At 37.0% G+C, this 20,833-nt stretch overlaps 1 protein-coding gene and 1 pseudogene across 1 annotated transcript in view; one reads left to right on the plus strand and one right to left on the minus strand.

The window, feature by feature from the left end:
• Ankrd28 (ankyrin repeat domain 28) overlaps positions 1-20,833 on the plus strand; it is a 146,403-nt gene that overhangs the window by 26,232 nt on the left and 99,338 nt on the right. The gene's annotated exons all lie outside the window — the stretch shown is intronic.
• Positions 9,789-10,299, minus strand: LOC125391919 (small ribosomal subunit protein eS10-like; annotated as a pseudogene).

Below are 20,833 nucleotides of genomic sequence, written 5' to 3' on the forward strand. Positions count from 1 at the left end.
GGGCAGTTTTCCCAGGGAGAAGTTTTTCTTTCTGCTCAGGGTTGGTTAGTTTAGTTGATCAGGGGCTGAGTTGGCTCTGATTTCAGGGTTAAATTGCATTTCTTTCACTGGCACCAGCTTTTTTTTATTATATTTTCAGGACTAAAGTGCATTTCTTTAATTAGCTCTGGTCTTAGGGCCAAAGTGTGTTTCTTTGGGTCTGGTTTCAGAATCAGAGTTTTTTTCTTTGGTTCTGGGTTCAGAGATAAAGTACATCTTTCACTGGCTCAGGTTTCAGGGCACGGTCAGTTTTTTGTTTTTTAGTTTTTTTTGTTTTGTTTTGTTTTGTTTTTTGGCTGACCCCCTTTCCTTACACATGAGTGGCAGTGGGGCAGGGAATAATCTAATTTAAAATTCAGTATTGAGTTTTGTAGCACAAATTCTAATTGGTATTAATAATAAAAACTCAGAATCAGATACAGAGGTTAATGCTAAAGATCAGAGAAGCAGAGCAGCCAGCCACTGCTGCAACTGTCTCCACCAAACCTCAGACTGCAGTGAGTTCCTATCTCCTCTGGCCTTATATTCCTCTCTCTGCCCAGCCATATCACTCCAATCTCCACCTCCCTAGTGCTGAGAATAAAGGTGTGTACCATCACTCCCTGGCCTCTAGTGACTTAGCTCTGTACTCTGATTTTCAGGCAAGCTTTTCTTATTAAAATACAAACAAAATATCCCTACAGAGTTAGAGAAACCTTTCTCTAAAACATTCTGCTTGACCACACAGTCCATATCTTTGCTTTTGTGTGAATATGTATATAGATGTGTGAATTTATGGATACATACAGATACACTAGTTTTAGACTCTGAGCAAAATTGTATGTCTCATGTATACAAGCCTGTAGGTGATTAATTTGCTTTTATATACTGAGGAGTTTGATTGTGACCAACATTGTTTTAGAAGTGCCTAAGACTATTTAGTAATTTGATTGGACTTAAGAGTCTCAGCAAAAGCAGTTTAATTAATAATATGGTTTACTCATCAGAGGAATACAGGTTTAACCCACCAATAATAGATAAAGGTACACAGGCCTGGGTCTTGGAAACTTCAGGCACAAAGTAGCAGTTGTCCACTTTATTGTGTGGGTTTGGTTTTTTTGGAGACAGCATTTCTCTGTGTAACAGTCTTGGCTAGCCTTTACTCTGTAGACCAGACTAGTCTTGAACTCACAGAGATCCACTTGCCTCTGCCTCCTGAGTGCTGGTACTAAAGGTGTGAACCACCATCACCCAGCAGTTTTAAAATTTTATTCATTATTATTAATGTATATACACGCATATATGTATATATACATACACACATATATCCACATACATATATGTGTATATACCCATACACACACACACATATATATATATACATGTACATATATGTATACACATGTGTGTGGTCAGTGGTGCTCTCTTCTCCCAGTAGTGATGTAAGGCCGAACTTAGGAGGTTTACTAACCAGTAATACCCACCTGAGCTTTGGTGTGCAATGAATTTATTGAGTAATCAATCACAGGTAGAGTCAGCCACCTATGTGGCTGATCTTAGTCTTCATCTTCTTCATGGGTAAATCATATGCTGTGTGGTCTAAAGTTCTGAACATAATCTTACTGTTTAGTCTGTCAGGAATAGTGTTTGTTTGTTTAAAGCAGGTCATTCCAAGGGCTTAGAATTTATCTTCAAGATTAGTAAGGGTCAAATCTTTCTTTAACTAAAGTTAATTTTTCACTGAATACTGTGAGATTCATTGTTTTAGTTCTTCTTTGGGAACAAATAGCTACCAAAGGGCTGTAGAGATAGTTCAGCAGTTAATTCCACTTAAAGCTCTTGAGAAACCTGAGTTCTGTTCTTAGCACCCACACTGAGCAGTTTACAACTTCATGGAACTCCAGTTCCAGGTGATCTGACACCCGCTTCTGGCCTCTGTGGGCATTCAAACACATGCATATACACACATGAGAAAAGACACATATGCACATAAATAAGTAGTAAAATATTAAAATAATAATTATAGCTACCTGAGTAATTCTCAGAGGCTAATTTAAGATCTATCTGTTAATGGATTTAAGGTTACTTTGTACCCATATATTCTTTAGGGAACTTGTTTGTCCATTGAAGGCAATGGTTTTGAAAGCATACTTTATGGACCCATAACCCTGGGGTAAGATTTTCACATAATAAATGTTATATGCTTCTTGTACTTTGTTGAAATTTGTACTGGTACAAAAGTTGTGATTACTGTGTATCTTCTTAGGTGTCAAGATGATGTGTCTTAGTTACTGGTCTACAGCTGTGAAGAGATACCATAACCAAGGCAACTCTTATAAAAGAAAGCATTTAATTGGGGGCTTGCTTACAGTTTTAGAAGGTGAGTTGAGTCCATGACTATCATGGGAGGAAGCAGACTGGAGCAGTAACTGAGAACCTTACATCCTGATCCACAGGCAGCAGGCAGAGAGAGAAAGCTGGGTTTGGTGTGGCTCTTTGTAGTCTCAGAGCACACCCCCAGTGACATACCTCTTAATAAGGCTCCACCTCCTAATCTTTCTAAAACAGTTCACTCTCTGGTGACTAACCTTTCAAATACATGGAGGCCATTCTCATTCAAACCACCACATGGTGGCATATGTAAGGTCCTATGTTCCATTCCAACACAAAGAAGAAAAAACAAGTAGAAATTACTTTGATTACACAGATGTGTCTTGTGAGTTGCTCACCTAAACTAAGTCTCAAAAAAATAAATAATACATTTTTACTTGAAAGAATAACTGACAAATCATATTTACTCGAACTCAAACATTCCATTGGAAAGGGAAAAAGAAAATTTTGTCACTTCAAGAATTGTACCTATCAATATTTTTTACTATCATGAAAATTAGAACTTTGAAACAGAAATTATAATCGGAAAGATCAGTATTGGCCACCTAACACTTAACTTTAGGACTTTCTGATCATTAGCATGAGCAAATGTGTTGGATATTTTGGGGGGATGGTATTGCATATAATGAAAAGTATTAATAATTGGAAAGTTTATATGATTTAGTAAACTAGTGTTTTCCAGATTATTGATGCATGGTGCTATTAAATCATACACAGGTAAAGCATCCATTCAAAAATATATATTTGTATATATTCTTTTCAAAGCTAGATATCAAACTCAGATTTTTGTGTATGTTCTGCCAAAGTGCTCTAGACCCTAGCCAGTGGATGTTTATGAAGCATGAAAAATTTGTTGATACGGTTCCATTGCAGCTAGAGAGAGCACTGTATCAATTTAAAAATATTACTTGTCAAGCTCTGGTGTGGTCAGGAGAAAATTCACAGTTACCTGAAAAAGACTCTTAAGTGCTGCTGTTTTCTGTTTATTAATGCATACAGATTTTCTTTATGTAATTGAGCAAGGATGGCTCACTGCCACCGATTGGATACAGCAGCAGCCAAGACTTCTACTTTTTGTTAAGCCAGTCAGACATGAGAGTTTGTGAAAAGTTAAAGCAGTGCACTCAGCTCATTTTTAACTTTTGTTTTAAGTTTTCAATTATTTTTTTTCAGTTTTAATATTCGATATAGTAATTATTAAAGGAGTGGTATATAATTTAATGTATTCTTTAATTCAATATGCAAGTATTTTATTGAGACTTTGATTTTGAGACAGGGTCTGTAACTTGCCTGTAGTAGAGCTCACCATGTAGACCAGGCTGGCCTTAAACTTACAGAGATCTTCCTGCCTCCCAAGTTCTAGTTTGAGGATGGCTGATGTTGGCTCTTCTCTAAAGCTTTGGTAGAGTTTGACAGTGACTGTTTAGGCAAGGGCCTTTGTTATGAGACTGTTACTGCTTCAGTCACATTGTTTGTCTGGGTCTAAGTTGTTTATCATTTTTATTTAACTTTAGTAGGTCGTATGTGTAGGAATTTATCCATTTAGATTGTCTACTTTGGGCTAATATAAGTTTTCAAAGCTTCTTCTGGATTTCTTTGGTATTTTTTGCAATATCCTTTTTTTAGCCATTCATTAAGTTGTTGAGTGTTATTTTGTTTTGTTTTGTTTTAGGTTGTTTGGTTAAGAGTTTGTCAATCTCATTTGTTTTTTCATAGAGCCTACTTCATTGATTCTTTATATTCTCTGTTTTTCCTAAACTTCTACCCTGATTTATTTACTTTTGTCTCCTGATAATTGGTTTGTTTTTCCTAAGACCTTGAAGTACATCATTGAACAGTTTATTTTGGATTGCTTTGTTTTTGAAATGTAAGCACTTACAGCTACTCATTTCCTGTTAGGAAATGCCTTTGCTGTATCTCAAAGATTCTGATGGTTGGTGGTTTTAATCTAGAAGTTTATTATTTTTTTCCTTAATTTCAAATATTTGAAGATTCAGAGAAAATTCCATGGGCTCCTGAGAAGATAATCCCCAGCTGTTGAGTGGAATCTTCTGTAAATGTCTGTTAAGTGTATTTAGCCTATGGTATGATTAACTCTGAATTTCTCTTATTGATTTTTTTTTTTTAAGGCTGGAGCAACTATTGATGAGAGCAAGATGTTGACATCACAGACTATTATTAATGAATATATTCTCTTATGTGTAGTAGCACTTGCTTTATGAAATTGGAAATCCCAACTCTTAGTGCATATGCATTTCGAAATATTCTATCTACTTAAAAAATTTTTCTTTAATTTTGCGTGAATGTCTGTTTGCCCATATGTATGTGTATGCACCACTGACTTGCCCGTGTGGTTCCCACAGAGGCCAAAAGAGACAGATCCCCTGGAACTGGATTTACATAAGGTTGTGAGCTACTATGTAGGTGGTGAGAATTGAATGTAGGTTCTCTGCAAGAACAGCCAGTGAGTGCTCTTAACCACTGAGCCATCTCTCTAGCCCCATACAATTGTTGTCTTCTTAATGAATTGTAGTGGCCTTCTTTACCTCTTCTGACTAGTTGTGGATAGAATTCTTTGATTTTATATGGGAGTCTTCCAGTGAACTGCCTATTTTTCAGGAGTCTTTTGTTCAGAAAATTTTAATTGTAGTATAATCATTCCCTCTGATTTATTTTTGCTCCCCCATCTTACATAAGCTACATACCAAGGTCCCCAGAATATTCTATTTCTTCTGAAAATCTTTTTACAATTTATATTTTCCTCTTATATGTTGTGTGAAATCCAGCCCCCCCCATTGACTCTATGCTTTTGTCTTCTCTGTGAATTTAAAAAATTATAGTGTTATGAAAATCCTTCTGAATTTAACTGATATCCCAATGAGACTATGGATTTAATTTGGAAAACTGATGATACAGTCCTGGATAAAGCGAATGAACTCATGTTTATTAGGAACATTTTAACTTATGTTCCTAAGTGTCCTTTTCTCCCTCCCTCTTTCTTTCTCTCTCCCTCCCTCTTTCCTTCTCTCTCTCTCTCTCTCTCTCCCCCCCCTCTTCTTTTTCTTTCCTCTCCTTCCCTCTTCCTCTCCCTCCCTCTTCCCCTCTCTCCCTCCTTCCCCTCTTCCCTGCCTGTCTGCCTTCCTTCCTCCTTTGTTTGTTTCTTGCTTGCTTTCTCTCTCTTTCTGTGTGTGTTTGAGACAGGGTTTCACTATGTATCTCTGGCTGTTCTAGAACTAGCTTTTTAAACAGGCTGGTCTCGCTCACAGAGATCCATCCACCTCTGTCTCCTGAATGCTGGGATTAAAGGTGTACACCACCACCACCACCGGACACCTAAGTGTTTCTTCTAATGGTAAAGTTTCCTTCTGTATCGTTTTGAGTGTTTTAATCATGAAAGCATACTAGATTTTATAAAATGCATTTTTCTTTGCATCAACTAAGATGGTCAGTTTTCTCATTTAATTAACGTAGTGTGGCATTTAAAAAATGTTAAGCCACCATACATTCCTGAGATTAAAGTCCTCCGTTATGGTTTGTAATCTTTCATATGTTGCAATATTTGGTTTACAAGTACTTTTGCTGAGGATTTTTATGTTTATATTCATAAAGGATATTGGCATGTGGATTATTTTTCTCATACTGTTTTTTGGCTAGGTAACAGGGTGGTGCTGTCCTCAAGAATCATCGATACTCACTTTACTGAGCTCTTTTTGTTGGGAAACAATCACGTTTCTTCCTCTGTTTCGAGACAAATTGATGTTAATTTTTAAAATTTCTGCTAGACTCATCAGTGAAGGAATCTCTCCTAGTCTGCTCTTCATTGGAAAGTTTTTTTTTTAAATTTTATTTGTGTGTGTGTGCATGTGCGGGTGCTTTTAGATCTCCTAAAGCTGGAGCTACAGGTAGTTATGAGCTACCCACAGGGGTTCTGGGAACTGAACTTCCACCCTCTGCAAGAACAGCAAGTGTCCTTAAACACATTTATTACTGCATAGAAATCTCTAAGACATATGCCAGGAACTTCACATTTTTTTGGGCAACTGCACATTATTTAAGTCATCATAATTACAGATCATAATGTACTTTAGGTGTTGTTTTTCAATAATTATAACATTTTTATTTACAAAAACAAACAACTAATTAAACAATTTAAGTTCCTAGTACTTTTTAATGCCTGGTACTGTGTAAAACTTTTTCCTCTATGAAGAGGCACCAAACAAAATTTACGTAAGTATTTAAATTTGCCCCTTTTACCATGGGCAGCAGAAACTAAACTCTGCAGGTTCTCGAAGGATTCTTTTTTTTCTTTCTACTTGCTGAATACATATAGGTTCATGCTGCTTCTCATCACCTGACAGCTCTTTTGGGTGGATCTTTACAAGGAGCTCTCCCTGCACACCCAGGGGAAGGTCTGGGGATATTTGTTTCTGGTTCCAGAGAGCCTTCATTATTGTCATCTGTTACCCAGTCTCTCACCACTGATAAGCAGAAACTGTTTATGCTTCATTTTTGCTTATGGACTGAGAATGTTGTACACTCAGATGAATTGAAAAGTCCACAGTTTATAAGGCACAGCACTACTTTTTTTTGTCCATTTCATCATTTTTCTTAGAATGGAGCAACACAAAAGGAATTGGTCCTCATTGTCAACTCCTTCATTTCATGTGAGCATTGTATTCCTTGATGCAGGTAGGTTTTACAACATTCTCTCCTGTTTTTCTATTGTTTTACCTGTTGTCGAGATAGAAGAAGTATCATGAATCATTGATATTATTGGACAGTGTGCTTGTCTTTCCATGATAGGAGAAGAATATCACCTTTTCTGGAAAATATTATGTCACCTTTCCTCATTCTTGATATTTTCATTTTCAAATTTGGCACAAACTTTCCATGTCCCTAAAACAGACTCTAGTTTTCTCTGTAGCAGCGACTCAGCTGTAGATGTAGCACTTTAGTACTCATCCTGGTGAATACGGTGCCTTGTGCCAAGATAGGGTCCAAGGACTGAAAGAACAGTTTCTTGCAATCTCTTTCCTTCAGCAGTGCATATCTCCATATTGCAGACATTTGCACACCATCTGAACAAGTAAATAGTATTTTGTTATTTTTGCTGGGTTGTATATGCCGGTTTTAAAATGTCCTGTCCATGGAATCATTCCCTCGTCCAAAGACAACTGTTGCTTTGACTTGTATATTGTTCGAAATTTATGCAGCAAATCAGTATAGTTGGATGTTGCAAAGTGTCCTTGAGTAACTGTCTATTTTGACATTATCATAGAAATGCCAGAAGTCCATATTTGCTCAAAAATCTATAACAACTTATTGTCTGTAAATATAGGGTAAATATCAAAGGATCTGTTGACCAATAGTCTTTCAGGCAATCTTTTCTTGTTTGACCTATCAGAATAATTAGACCAAGGAATTTCTTTTTTTTTTTAATATTTATTTATTTATTATGTATACAATATTCTGTCTGTGTGTCTGCCTGCAGGCCAGAAGAGGGCATCAGATCTCATTTCAGATGGTTGTGAGCCACCATGTGGTTGCTGGGAATTGAACTCAGGACCTTTGGAAGAGCAGTCAGTGCTCTTAACCGCTGAGCCATCTCTCCAGCCCCCAAGACCAAGGAATTTCTTGATGCCCTTCTGTGTAACTGGAGACTACTTTAGTTTTCTAGATGGTGTTTTGTGTTTCATTGCAGTTTGATTGTAATAGTTGGGTAGCTATTTGCACAATTCATCACCAAAAAGAGATTGGTCACAGAGGGTATAGAGTCACTCTGAGACGGAAATGTAATGATCCGAGAATGACCTTCAAACGTTTGTAAGTATGATGGTGTGTCAACTTCAGAGCAGCAATTATCAGTAGCTTCATCAGTGTCAGAATCACTGGGTCTAATCATTTCACTGTCAGTAGAGTTGGCAGAGTAAGCCCCAGACTTATCCAGATAGTTATCCGCATCTTTGATCCCACTAGGAATAGCTGAGAAATTACCATTAAATATGGAAGTATCTTTTCTGAGAGAGAGGGCATTTCTAAACGTGCCAGGAACTTGAAGACTGAAGACTATTTAAATGACCAAAATACAGTGTAACTGCAATGCTTTATGGGTTTGTGCAATTATATAGTTTTTTGCAGATTAGCCTGCAGTTTCCACCAGTGAGGTTGTTTCATTCAGTGTGGACAAGACAAAATGTTCACATCTAAAGTTAATAACAGACAGCGTGTGAAACATTAGAAAATTTGTGAGCTGTGCAAAATGTGTTAACTGCTGAGCCATCTTTTCATCCTCTATTGGGAAGTTGTTGATTACCAGTTTAATCTTATTTTGTTGTTGTTTGTATGTATGTTCGAGTACTTATTATTATCATTATCATTATTATTTTGGTTTGGGGTAGCTTTTTCAGTTCATTATCTAATTGTTGATGTACATACTAACCATAGTAGTAGTGCTTACCCTTCCCCCAAGTAAGGTCAGTGTGCCTGCTTCTAGTTTCTAGTTTTTAGTAACCTTAATCTTGCCCCTGTTTTCATATAATCATTTAGCAAGAGACCTGGCAGTTTAGATAATCTTTTCAAAGGGCTATAGTTCCTTTTTATTGTAGTTACTATATTTTTCAACTCTAGAATCTTTGTCTCTCTGCTGTCTCTTATAATTTCCATTTCCATTGTTTCTTTTAGTGGTTTTATTTTGTTTTTGTTTTTCAAGGTAGGATTTCCCTGTGTAATAGTTCTGGTACTCACTTTGTACAGCAGGCTGGCCTCGAATTCACTAAAGTCTGCCTGCATCTGCCTCCCAAGAGCTGGGATTAAAGGCGTGTGCCACCACTGCCTGGCTCTTTTAGTTCTTTGTTCTAGGTTTCTACTAGGTTTTTTTTTTTAACTTAAAAGGACAGATGATTAAAAGTCTTCTAATAGATTTAGCAACTGTTTTTTTCTTAGAGATAGTTTATATTTTTACTGTGAATTAATATATACTTTTGTGTTCATTTACATGGCTCAAAATTTTTGTTATTATTGAACATATTATGTAGTACAGTGATTCTCAACCTGTGAGGTACAACCCCTTTGGGGTTACACATCAGATATCCTACGTCGAAGGTATTTACATTTCGATTCATGATAGTATCAAAATTACAGTTATGAAGTAGCAGCAAAAATAATTTTATGGTTGGGAGTACCACAAATTAGGGATGGTATTAAAGGGTTGCAACATTAGGAAGCTTGAGAACCACGGGTATAGTATATAATGTATCTGGAAATTTAGTTCTTTGGACTCCCTAGGGCTTCTGTTTTTTGGGTGGTTTTTTTTTTTTTTTTGCTTTTGTGTGTGTGTGTGTGTGTGTGTGTGTGTGTGTGTTTCATTTAAAATTTATTCATCACAATACAATCTCCAACTCCACTGAGATGGTTGACCATGTCCATGACCAAAGCAGTTTATAAACTGGAATTCAGTTGCTGAGCCAGCCCAGCCTCAGCTTTCTTGTCAGAGTCAGGTCATACAGCACTTCTTCTGTAGGCATCTCTGTCTGCCTCCCCTCTTGTGAACCTTGCCTGTTGCTCACCCTCTGGACCTTTGGACTGATGCCTGCCAGTTTCAGGAAGGCTATGGTGCACGGTGACAGACACTATGTCTGAGGTATGTGGAGGTAATAATGGAGATATTGGATGCCATTGTTCATCAGGTACCAATAGAAACGTCTCCAGGCAAACTGTTCCTTCATGTAGCCTGTAAACTTTAGAGACTTGTATGGCCTTCATTATATGAAGGTTGGGCACTTTCTTGTCTGCTAGCTTGAGGTGTTTGGGCATATGGACATCTTTCTTGTCAGCCATCACTTTGAAAAGGAGTTCATAGATGGCAATCCGATTTTTCTTAGGCATCAACATCGTGGTGGCCACAGGGTCAGAGAAAGAGGCTGGAAAGAAAGGGGCATGTGTGGTACAGTGTCCCCCTAGGGATTGTATTTCTGCATTTTATGACTTGTTTAATTCATCCCCCCCCCCCTGTAGACTGTATTTATTGGGTATCATAACCGAATTCTATCTCCTCGACTCTGTGGTCAGCTGTAATTTGACAGACTTTTCTTAAAAACCTACATCAAAAGATAAAAACTCTTCTAGTCTTTGCAGAGCCTTCTGCCTTAGGACATTCAGTGTTTAGCCAAACAACACTGCCTTTCTAAGGTCATTTCTGCTTGCATAGGAGCTAAAAGGTGCACCTAAGGTCAAAGTTCAGGTTCTTGTTAGATGTTTTTACTGAGCTTTTGTGTAGCTTTGGGTATTCATGGAGACTTCTAGAGTTTCCAGCATGCATAATTTTAAAACTTGTATTCATTTAATTATCTCCTTTTTCAGTCTCTTTGCAAACTTTTAGTTTTGTCTATTGCCTGTTGCAAATGTTATCTCTTGTCGTGGGTAGGCATTGACCCCAAAATGATTTTGATGCATACCATCTGGGAAACTGCTTCAACCCTAGGAGTCTTCAAGTCTTGGAAACCAAAACAAGGCCCAAACCCAACCTTAGGTATCCCCATGCCAGTAATTGAAAACAAGGGTCAGATCTATTTAGTACCAACAACTACACTAGTACGAGTTGCTGTCATAGTGGTTGCAGTCATTTGAGGAGGTTGTGGGTGGTGAATAGGTAAGTTAAATTACCACAGCTTTACTAAAACTCAGCAGCTTCTCCCTCTCCCTGTCTGCCTGCCTGCCTGCCTCCCTCCCTGTTTTATTTTTGCTCTTTTGGAGGGGGTGTGGTTTGAGATAGGGTCTCACTATTTAGACCAGGCTAGTCTTGAACTCATAGAGATCCACCTGCCTCTGCCTCCTGAGTACTGGGTTTAAAGGCGTATGCCTCCATGCCTGACAATAGCTTCTTTCTTTATTAATCATTTTTCTGATTTTTGTAAGATATCAATTAACTTTTACTTAGACAATAATTGATTTTGATTGTTTTGCTGTGCTCTTCATTGCTTTGTGGTGGCATAGAGTTATCTTGTTTGTTTTTGTTTCACTGATTCTTTGTGAATTTCATTATCATACCTCCTCTGAAAAGAAAACAAAAACATGAAATAAAAATTTAAAAGTAAAAATGCAAATTAAAGAAAAAAAACATTTTACAATGGAAACTGCAATGTGTCACCCAGTCTCCCCTTTTGCCTAAACAGCTTTACTTGCAAATGTTCATTGTCATAACATTGGTCTGGTTTACAGCCCCTGGTTTCTCCTACACCATCAGTATTGGAGCCATGGGATGGAGTTAAAGTGTTACTATGCCGTATTTTTAATTTCACTACCACCTTTTTGAACAAGCTAAATGGAAAGGAATATAATATTCGTTGCCATGTGCTATTAATAGTCATTTCTTTTCTCTCTTTATGTGTGCCTGCCTTTCTTTCTGTTTTTCTTTTTGGGGTTTTAATTTTTGGAGGTAGGGTGTCTCTATGTTACTCTGGCTATTTCGGAATTTACTCTGTAGATCAGGCTGGCCTCAAACTCAATAGAGATCTACCTGCCTCTGCCTCCCAAGTGCTAGAATTAAAGGCGTGCACCACCACCTGGCTTAAAGCCATTTCTTAATGTGTACTAATCCACTTGTGATCCTAGTTTTATGCATAAAGCATTTTGGGAACACATTATTGAGAAGTGAAACTTTCTTTGCTTTCTGATAATTTTGTGCAAGAAGCTATTCTATATATGTTATTATTAGTTTATGTGTGTGGGTGTTTTGCCTGCATGGATGTATGTGCATCTTCACTTGCGTGCCAGGTATGCCCAAAAGAGGCCAGAGGATGGTGTCAGGTCCCCTGGAACTGAAGTTCCAGAAAATTGTAAGTACCTTGTAGGTTCTGGGAATTGAACTGGGATCCTTTGAAGAAGAGCTAATGTTCTTAACTGTTGAACCATCTCTCTAGCCTTCTAAATACATTTTTTAGGTGTTTCTAACTTAAAATATTTAGGTCAGGGTATGGATTTAAGAAGTGGAATAGTTAAAGAGGCCAGATTGAACAACATAATCAGACCTATTGTTGTTGTTGTTTTAAGAAGAGTAATAAAGCCCCTCATTCATTTAAAACTCCTGTTGAAAATAAGATTTAGAAAATATTTTTGTATTGGTAAACTAAATAGAACTGAAATTTTTTTCTTTTGTATTTGCTGCCACCAAGTGGCAAATTAGTGACATTGCCACTTCTGTTTGTGTCTTTTTGTTTTGACTTGGTTTTGTTTTTGACAACGTAGCTCAGACTGACCTTGAACTCAACAAAGCCTTGAATGGTGGGTTTTACAGGAGTGTACCACCCTGCCCAGCCACTCTGATACTTAAGCTACCTTGATTTGTTCCTATTTTTAACAAAGGATAAGTAATACATTTTAGTACTTTAAAAGCATAGCCTACTTTCTTGAACCAGAGCTAGATAAGATCATTTCTGTGTTTCTTGCATTTTACAAAGGCCTATTAGGACATTAGCAACAAGTTACTGTTGACAAAGAGTATTTTTTTAAAAACGCAAGATTTTTCTAGTGTAGTATGAAATATGACCGATACAAACTAGTTTACAGAAACTTAATTCTTACACATATTCTTTTTTAAAAATTTATTATATATACAATATTCTGCCTGTGTGTATGCATGAAGGTCAAAAGAGGGCACCAGACCTCATTCCAGATGGTTGTGAGCCACTGTGTGGTTGCTGGGATTTGAACTCAGGACCTTTGGAAGAGCAGGCAATGCTCTTAACTGCTGAGCCATCTCTCCAGCTCCTTTACACGTGTTTTTTTAATGATATTGCATATGAGAATTATATCTTCCTAATCTTTTAGAACTGATTTTGCTTATTTTGAAGAAATTTTGCGAAATTAACTAGTGGGCAACTTATTTTTATTCTAGGAAGACTATCATATAAGAATATGTAACATTCTTAGAAAAGAAACTTAAATGTTTAATATTAGGAAGTGGGTTGCATACATCTTGATATACTTTTGTATATAACTTGATGTAATCTTTCAAAATGTTATAGAGACTCTGGAGACATGGGTAATTCACTGTCTCCAGAAGTACACGCCTATTCTCTCATGTGTTTCTTCCTTCACACCCAGCTTAAATCTTTACTAAAACCCATTCTTTCTCTCTTTTTTTTGGATTTTTGAGACAAGGTTTCTCTGTGAAACAGTCCTAGCCATCCTGGAACTCACTCTGTAGACTAGGGTGGCCTCAAACTTACTGAGGCCTGCCTCTGCCTTCTGAGTGCTGGAATTAAAGGCGTGCGTCACCACCGCTTGGCTTAAAACCCACTCTTAATAAGCCCCCACTTTGTTTTGTGGGAAAGAAACAAATTAACAAAATACATAACTGAAAGTATTTAGAAACATTAAAGAAAATACTTAGCAGTGTTTAATTTTTTTTATAGATCGTGGGCAAATTCTTAAATTTATGTATTAGAAATTAAAGCTTGGTATTGGCATAAAACAGACAGGAGGACCACAGGTATGGAATCGAAGATCCAGATATCAATTCACACACCTATGAACACCTGATTTTTGACAAAGAAGCTAAAAATATAAAATGGTAGAAAGAAAGCATCTTCAACAACTGGTGCTTGTATAGATGGATATCAGCATGTAGAAGAATGCAAATAGATCCATATTTATTACAATGCACAAAACTCTAGTCCAGATGGATCAAAGACCCCAACAAAAAGTCAAGCACACTGCACATCTCAGAAGAGAAAATGGGAAGTACACTTGAATGCATTGGCACAGGAGACCACTTCCTAAATATAACTCCAGTAGCCCAGACACTGAGAGAAGCAATTAATAAATGGGACCTCCTGAAACTGAGAAGTTTCTGTAAGCAAAGGACACAGTCAACAAGACAAAACGACAGCCTACAGAATGGGAAAGGATCTTCACCATCCCCATATTGAACAGAGGGCTCATCTCCAAAATATACAAAGAACTCAAGAAATTGGACACCAGAAGAACACATAATGCAATTTAAAAAAAAAAATGGAGTACAGACCTAAACAGAGAACTCTCAACAGAGGAATCTAAAATGGCTGAAAGACACTTAAGGAAATGCTCAGCATCTTTAGTCATCAGAGAAATGCAAATCAAAACAACTCAGCGATTCCATCTTACACCTGTCAGAATGACCAAGATCAAAAACACTGATTTACAGCTTATGCTGGAGAGGATGTGGGGTAAAGGGGAACACACCTCCATTGCTGTTTGGGAGTGCAAACTGGTACAGCCGCTTTGGAAATCAATATGGGAATTTCTCAGAAAATTAGGAAACAATTTACCTCAAGACCCAGCAATACCATTTTTTTGGGTATATACCCAAAGGAAGCTCTTTCATACTACAAGGACATATACTCAACTATGTTTGTAGCAGCATTATTTGTAATAGCCAGAACTTAGAAACAACGTAGATGACCCTCAACTGAAGAATAGCTAAAGAAAATGAGATACAGTTATAGAATGGAGTACTACTCATCAGTAAAATATGGCATCTTGAAATTTTCAGGCAAATGTATAGATCTAGGAAAAGCTATATTGACCCAGAAAGACAAATATAAATGTACTCACTCAGAAGTGACTTTTAGACATAAATGAAGAAAAATCAGCCTACAGTCCACAACCGTTGAGAACCTAGACAGCAAAGAGGAGCCTAAGAGAGACATATATGGATCTACATAGGAAGGAGTGGAGGCAAGATCTCCTGAGCAAATTGGGAGCATGGGGGTCTTGGGAGAGGGTAGAAGGGAAGACGGGTGGAAGGAAGGAGAACAGAGAAAAACATATGACACAATAAAAGCAATAAAAGAAAAAGAAAAGAGAAAGACAAACTAATGTTTTATATATAAAGGTATAAATAATAATTTATGCATCACCTGCAGCTTCTTAAACCCTGTATAAATAAATATGATGGCTAAGTCATTGGATATGTTGTCAGAAAATATATTTAGACAGGGTTTTTGCTGTGTGTGTGTATTTTAAGAGGATAATTTATTGCACCAGTTCTGGGGAAAAGAAGCCCCATACTTTGGGTTTCTTCAAGAATTCAATAAGGTTTAACTTTTATATAGAGTTAGTCTTTAAAAGTGCATATATATATATAATATATGTTTTATATGAATATGGCATGTATACATCTGTAATTCTCAGAGTTGTAAGTTGGAGGCAGGAGGATTGAGTTTGAGATCATCCTGGGCTCGATAGAAAAACTTTGTCTCAAAAAAATGACAGGGATAAAAAACATATCCTACACAAATTAGTTTTATTGATAGGAGGATAAAAACTAAATTCTGAATTAGTAAAAATCAAAGTAAATTTTCTATTATTTAATAACTTAGTGTTTTCTTAAAGCACATAGTCCCTTCATTTGTCTATTTGCTTCCACTGACCTCTGCTTTCACCAGAGGAAAATAGTGTGGAAATTCATGTTATGTCCTAGTAGTCCTGTGTAGTATTGTCATTGGCTTTTTTTTGTGCTACTTATGCCTCCTTAAAACTTAACCTTGCCACACATATAACAACCGTACACATACTTACATGTGACTTAATACTTAATGCCAGCCCCAGTTGGAGGCAGCTAGTGTATAGTAGTGAGCTCTGTATTGGTGAAGTGGATAGGTGGCTATTCCTAGATAGATCTTACTTAATGTTCTTTTTATAGCTTGGGGAAGAAAATAGTAAATAGCTGAAGATAATGAGCAATGCTGCAGATTGTTTTATTTTGTCCTGTAAAACCAGTAAACATTTGGATCCTGTTTCCCGGCTGTCTGTTACTCTTCTCATTCTCTCAACTAATAAATGTAATACATACTTTAATAATTATCAGCCACAGTAATCATGAGAAGACTTCAATTAGGTGAATGTCTCCTGTGGTTTTAGTGAAAGTAGTTTTAAAAAATCTCTTAGACTCCAGAAGAAAAGCATTAGACTGGGGTGCACTAGAAAGGCATGTGAGTTTGATGTGTGTGCTATTTGTTGGGCTTCACATTTGAAGTGAAAACATTAAAAGACTTTGTAGTCAGTAAAGGAAGAATTCGTGGTTTAGTAATTGTGCTTCATAGTCACTAGGCTGCAGCTGCTATCTTTTTGTTAGATGTCTTTATGCTCTCAAAAGAGTAATGCTGCTTGATCTTACTCAATACAAAATTCCTTCAGAACAGAAAAAATACCCTTATTGGAGTTTTATTTAAGTTGTCTTTAGTTTTGTTTTACTTTTCCTCCTTTTTAAAGAAGAAAGCTGTTAAGTTAGAAATGGAAAACTGTTTATTACCCATCTGTGATGAACAGACTATTTGATATGTTAAAATGGACTGAACATTCAAGATCTATGTTCCCTTTAACAATTCTGATGTATGAGATACATGACTGGTGGTGTCTCTTTACTTGGCCCCCTTTTAAGAAAGTCTAGGTGACATTCCAAATGACCACTGTTTTATTTTGTTTTTTTTACGGTGCTGATAGTCACATGCTAGCGAGTGCCCTCTCTCAAAGGGGTCACCACTCCTATTCCCAGTCTTTTCTCTCCCCCACTCCTTATCACTACCACCCCCCTTTGAGACAGGAGCTGTGACTAGTTTCTCTCTCTCTCTCTCTCTCTCTCTCTCTCTCTCTCTCTCTCTCTAAGGGTTGGAGCCTGTCTTGGAACTCCCTCTGTAGACCAGACTGACCTTGAACTCACAGAGTGTGTTGGCCTCTGCCTCCCAAGTGCTGAAATTAAAGGCATGCATCACCACCACCTAGCCTTTCTTCTCACTTTAAAAATGTATTTGAATGACCTGGGAGATGTTGATAGCTAGATTTTCACTGGAAAATTCTATGCCTCATTTGCTTTCTGTTCATAAGTCATCTTGTAACTCCTGACTCATAAAAAGGCTTTGGATAAATCATACCTATTCTAGTTCCTTTCTCAATTCAGTGTTTGAGAAATGGATGGACAAAACAGAAAAGCAAACAAAAAAGTCCTATGCAAAAGAGAAAGACAAAACAAAAAAACCTTTAAGAGTTTGTGTGATAAATGATTTTAATTGGAAAAATACGACAAATAGCAGATTGCTAATAACACATAGACACACACACACACCCCTCTTCTGTTAGTGTTGAAGTCTACTAAATTTTCAACCTGCTTTTGCTAATGTTTTTGTAAAAGTTGTAGTTCTTACCTTTTACCACTGGGTGGTGCATTTGCATTGTTACTGCTATCCCTTTTTAAATTTATATAGGGGAATCATTTGAAAAATCCATAATAAAATTAAGGTGGTGGTATAGTTTATTATGCATTTGAGCGAGTTTAAGCTAGTTCCAAAAAAGTATCTTGGGACATACTATTCAGTTAAAGAGAAAGAGTGAGAAAGTGTGTGTGTGTGTGTGTGTGTGTGTGTGTGTATGGACAGTGTCTCATATAATCCCAGAATTTGGGAGACAGAAGCTAGAGGATTTTTGTGAATTTAAGGCCAACCTGGTTTGCATAGTGAGTTCCAGGACTACATAGAGAGACCCAGTCTCAATAAAACTGAAAAAAGTTAAGATGTTTTGATATAGTAGGTGATAATTTCATCAAACTAGGGACCTTGTACATGCTAGACAAGCTGTCTACCCTTGAGCTCACAGATGATACTGTAGTTTAAATGACATCCAAGTTTTAAAAAAAATTCACAATTTCTATAATGCTTAAAAAACAGGAAGCTCTGGTTTTAAAAGCTATCCTTAATTATCATTTTGTCTTTTTTCTCCTGTCCCATAGCTATTCACACCTTTATGACAAAAACTTTCCTTTTTTAAAAAATATAGCTATTATATTTGCATTCTACTTTTAAAGCTACCAAATGCTTTATTGACATCTCTTATTTCAATGAGTTGAGTAGTTAGGTGTCAAGATTTTATTTGGAGTTATAGCAAGGTTCTAGTTCAGAGGAGAAAACAAGCAAAAACAAGCATCTTAAATTGCCCTGTCTTGTTATTTGCTCAGATTACCTGATCATATCTTGTGTTCACGTATAAATGTAGGTGCTCTCCAAGGCCAGAGGCCTCAGATTTACTGGAGCCAGAGACAGAAAGCTGTGAACCATCTGTCATTTTTGCTGGGAACAGAACTTAGGTCTTCTGCAAGAGCAGCTTGCCACCAAGCCAGTTTTCCAGACCCTATTTTGTAGCTTTTGAGGAATAAATTTAGAGGTTTTTATTACCCAGTGAATTTAGAGCAATAGTTCCCAACCTCCCTAATGCTGTGACCCTTTAATACATTTCTTCGTGTTGTGATGACCCCTTCCCCAAGCATAGAATATTTTCATTGCTACTTTATAACTGTAATTTTGCTACTGTTATGAGTTGTAATGTAAATAACTGATATTCAGGCAATCTGCTCTGTGACCCCAGGGAAAGACTGTTCTGTCCCAAGGGGGTCACTACCCACAGCATAGATGGAAGGCTTTGGCTTTGTAGGTTACTTTTTAGCTTAATAAACACAGTCATTACGTTTTGGCAATGGGAGCTTTTGTCACTTCATCTTCCTGGGCCTTTCTTTTCTTAGTTATAGGGTAGTGTTTCAGTTCTGGAAAATGAGAGTCATGGCTCTAAGGCTGGGTGGTGGCGGCGCACGCCTTTAATCCCAGCACTTGGGAGGCAGAGGCAGGCAGATTTCTAGGCCAGCCTGGTCTACAGAGCCAGTTTGAGGACAGCCAAAGTTACAGAGAAACCCTGTCTTGGAAAATAAAACAAAACACACACACACACACACACACACACACAAACAAAAAATATGTGACCTATGAAGGTGAGAATAAATAACCCATAATCCTGCTGTGACTTAATTGGTCTGTTGTTGTTTAAACAAACAAACAAAACCAACCATAACATAAGCATAATGACTGTGTTCACACACACACACACAATAATCTAGCTCAGTGTTAAAACACATATCTAAGGTATATAAGGTGTGTAAGGCCTAAATTCGATCCTCAACATTCAAACTTTCTGCCATAATTATGACTGTCTTACACACACACGTTTTATTCCATGTGACATAAGTATTGTTTTGTGTTTTTAGAAATCTCTTACAGAGAAGCAGGAATGTAACTCAGTGGGTAGAGTACTTGTTTAGCATTTGTAAGGCTCTGTAGTTCTTCAGTCTCCAGTATTTCAGGGCAAAGGAGATTTTGAATATCAGATAAATGTGCATTATATGTCATATTGTATTTTAAATCATTCTTTTATTCAGCATTAAGGTGGTTTCATGTTTTAATGATGTTTAATGATCTTACTATGTACACTGTATAATCTTCATATTATTTTCTTATGTCTACATTTTTTACAAGTGGAAATGATAGCCAAAAAGTTTGAAAGGCGTATTGATGTTATTGATAGCTGTTGGCAGATTGTTTTTTCCCTCCAGTTCACTGTCTTGTGGTACCTGGCATTGAATTTTTCAGTAGCTTACTGGTGGTTATCTCTGCTATAGTGGCAGCTCATTTTTAGGTTACTTTTTATTTTATGTCCGCAGTGAGTTTTTTAAATGTATAAACCTGATTTAAAAGGTACAGTCCATCATTGTACAGATTTAAAAATCTATTTGCTGTATTATGACGCTCATGGCTCTTCATGACTTAGCTGCTCTCTAATTTTCTACTGTATTTTATACAGCTCTACTATATATTCTGTGGATAAAATGGTGACTAGGGAACAGTGTATATACAAAGGCAGAACTGTATGGAATGTTGTGACATTTTAATTGCAACAAGTTGGTATATGTGAAACTTCGGGTAGTAGTAGAAGTCATTTTGATTTTGTGTGTGTGTTATAGCTCACAGAGGTCAGAAAATATCTTGTATGCATTTATTCTCTCCTGTCATGCGGGTTCTGGGAATTAAGGTTTGGTTGTCAGGCTTGGCATCAAGTGTCCTCACCCCCTGAGCCATCTGACTGGCCCTGAGACAAATATCCAGATGAACTGGGTAGTGATTGACAGGTACAAACAAAAAGAATTAGAAAGATCACCTAATTAGATGGCACATGCCTCAAAGGGGCAATGCTTTTGTAAGCAAGTGTATTGATAACATTTGCTGACTAAAGTTTCTTTCAACTCAGAAGAAACACAGGTGCTCTGGGGATAACCCTGTGTGTGAGCAGAGCAGTAGCTAACAGTAGAGAAGGCCTCTAGAAAAGCATGAACATAGGAAAACAAGGTAAAATGGCTTTTTTTAGGGTAGACTAGATTCAAGAATTATGCACAAGAATTTATGATCTTATTCAGAATATCAAGTGAACACAATGAAAATTTTGCCTCTATTTCCTTTCAAAAGACTATAAACAAAAAAATTTAATAGGGTAAGCAGCAAGTAAGACTTTAAGAATATACCTAACATATCAAATGTGAAGGACATAAAAGGGAAAACTGTTCTAATAATTATGT

Source organism: Myodes glareolus, chromosome 5, assembly GCF_982192425.1.
Source record: "Myodes glareolus chromosome 5, mMyoGla1.1, whole genome shotgun sequence".
In the NCBI taxonomy this organism is placed as follows: domain Eukaryota; kingdom Metazoa; phylum Chordata; class Mammalia; order Rodentia; family Cricetidae; genus Myodes; species Myodes glareolus.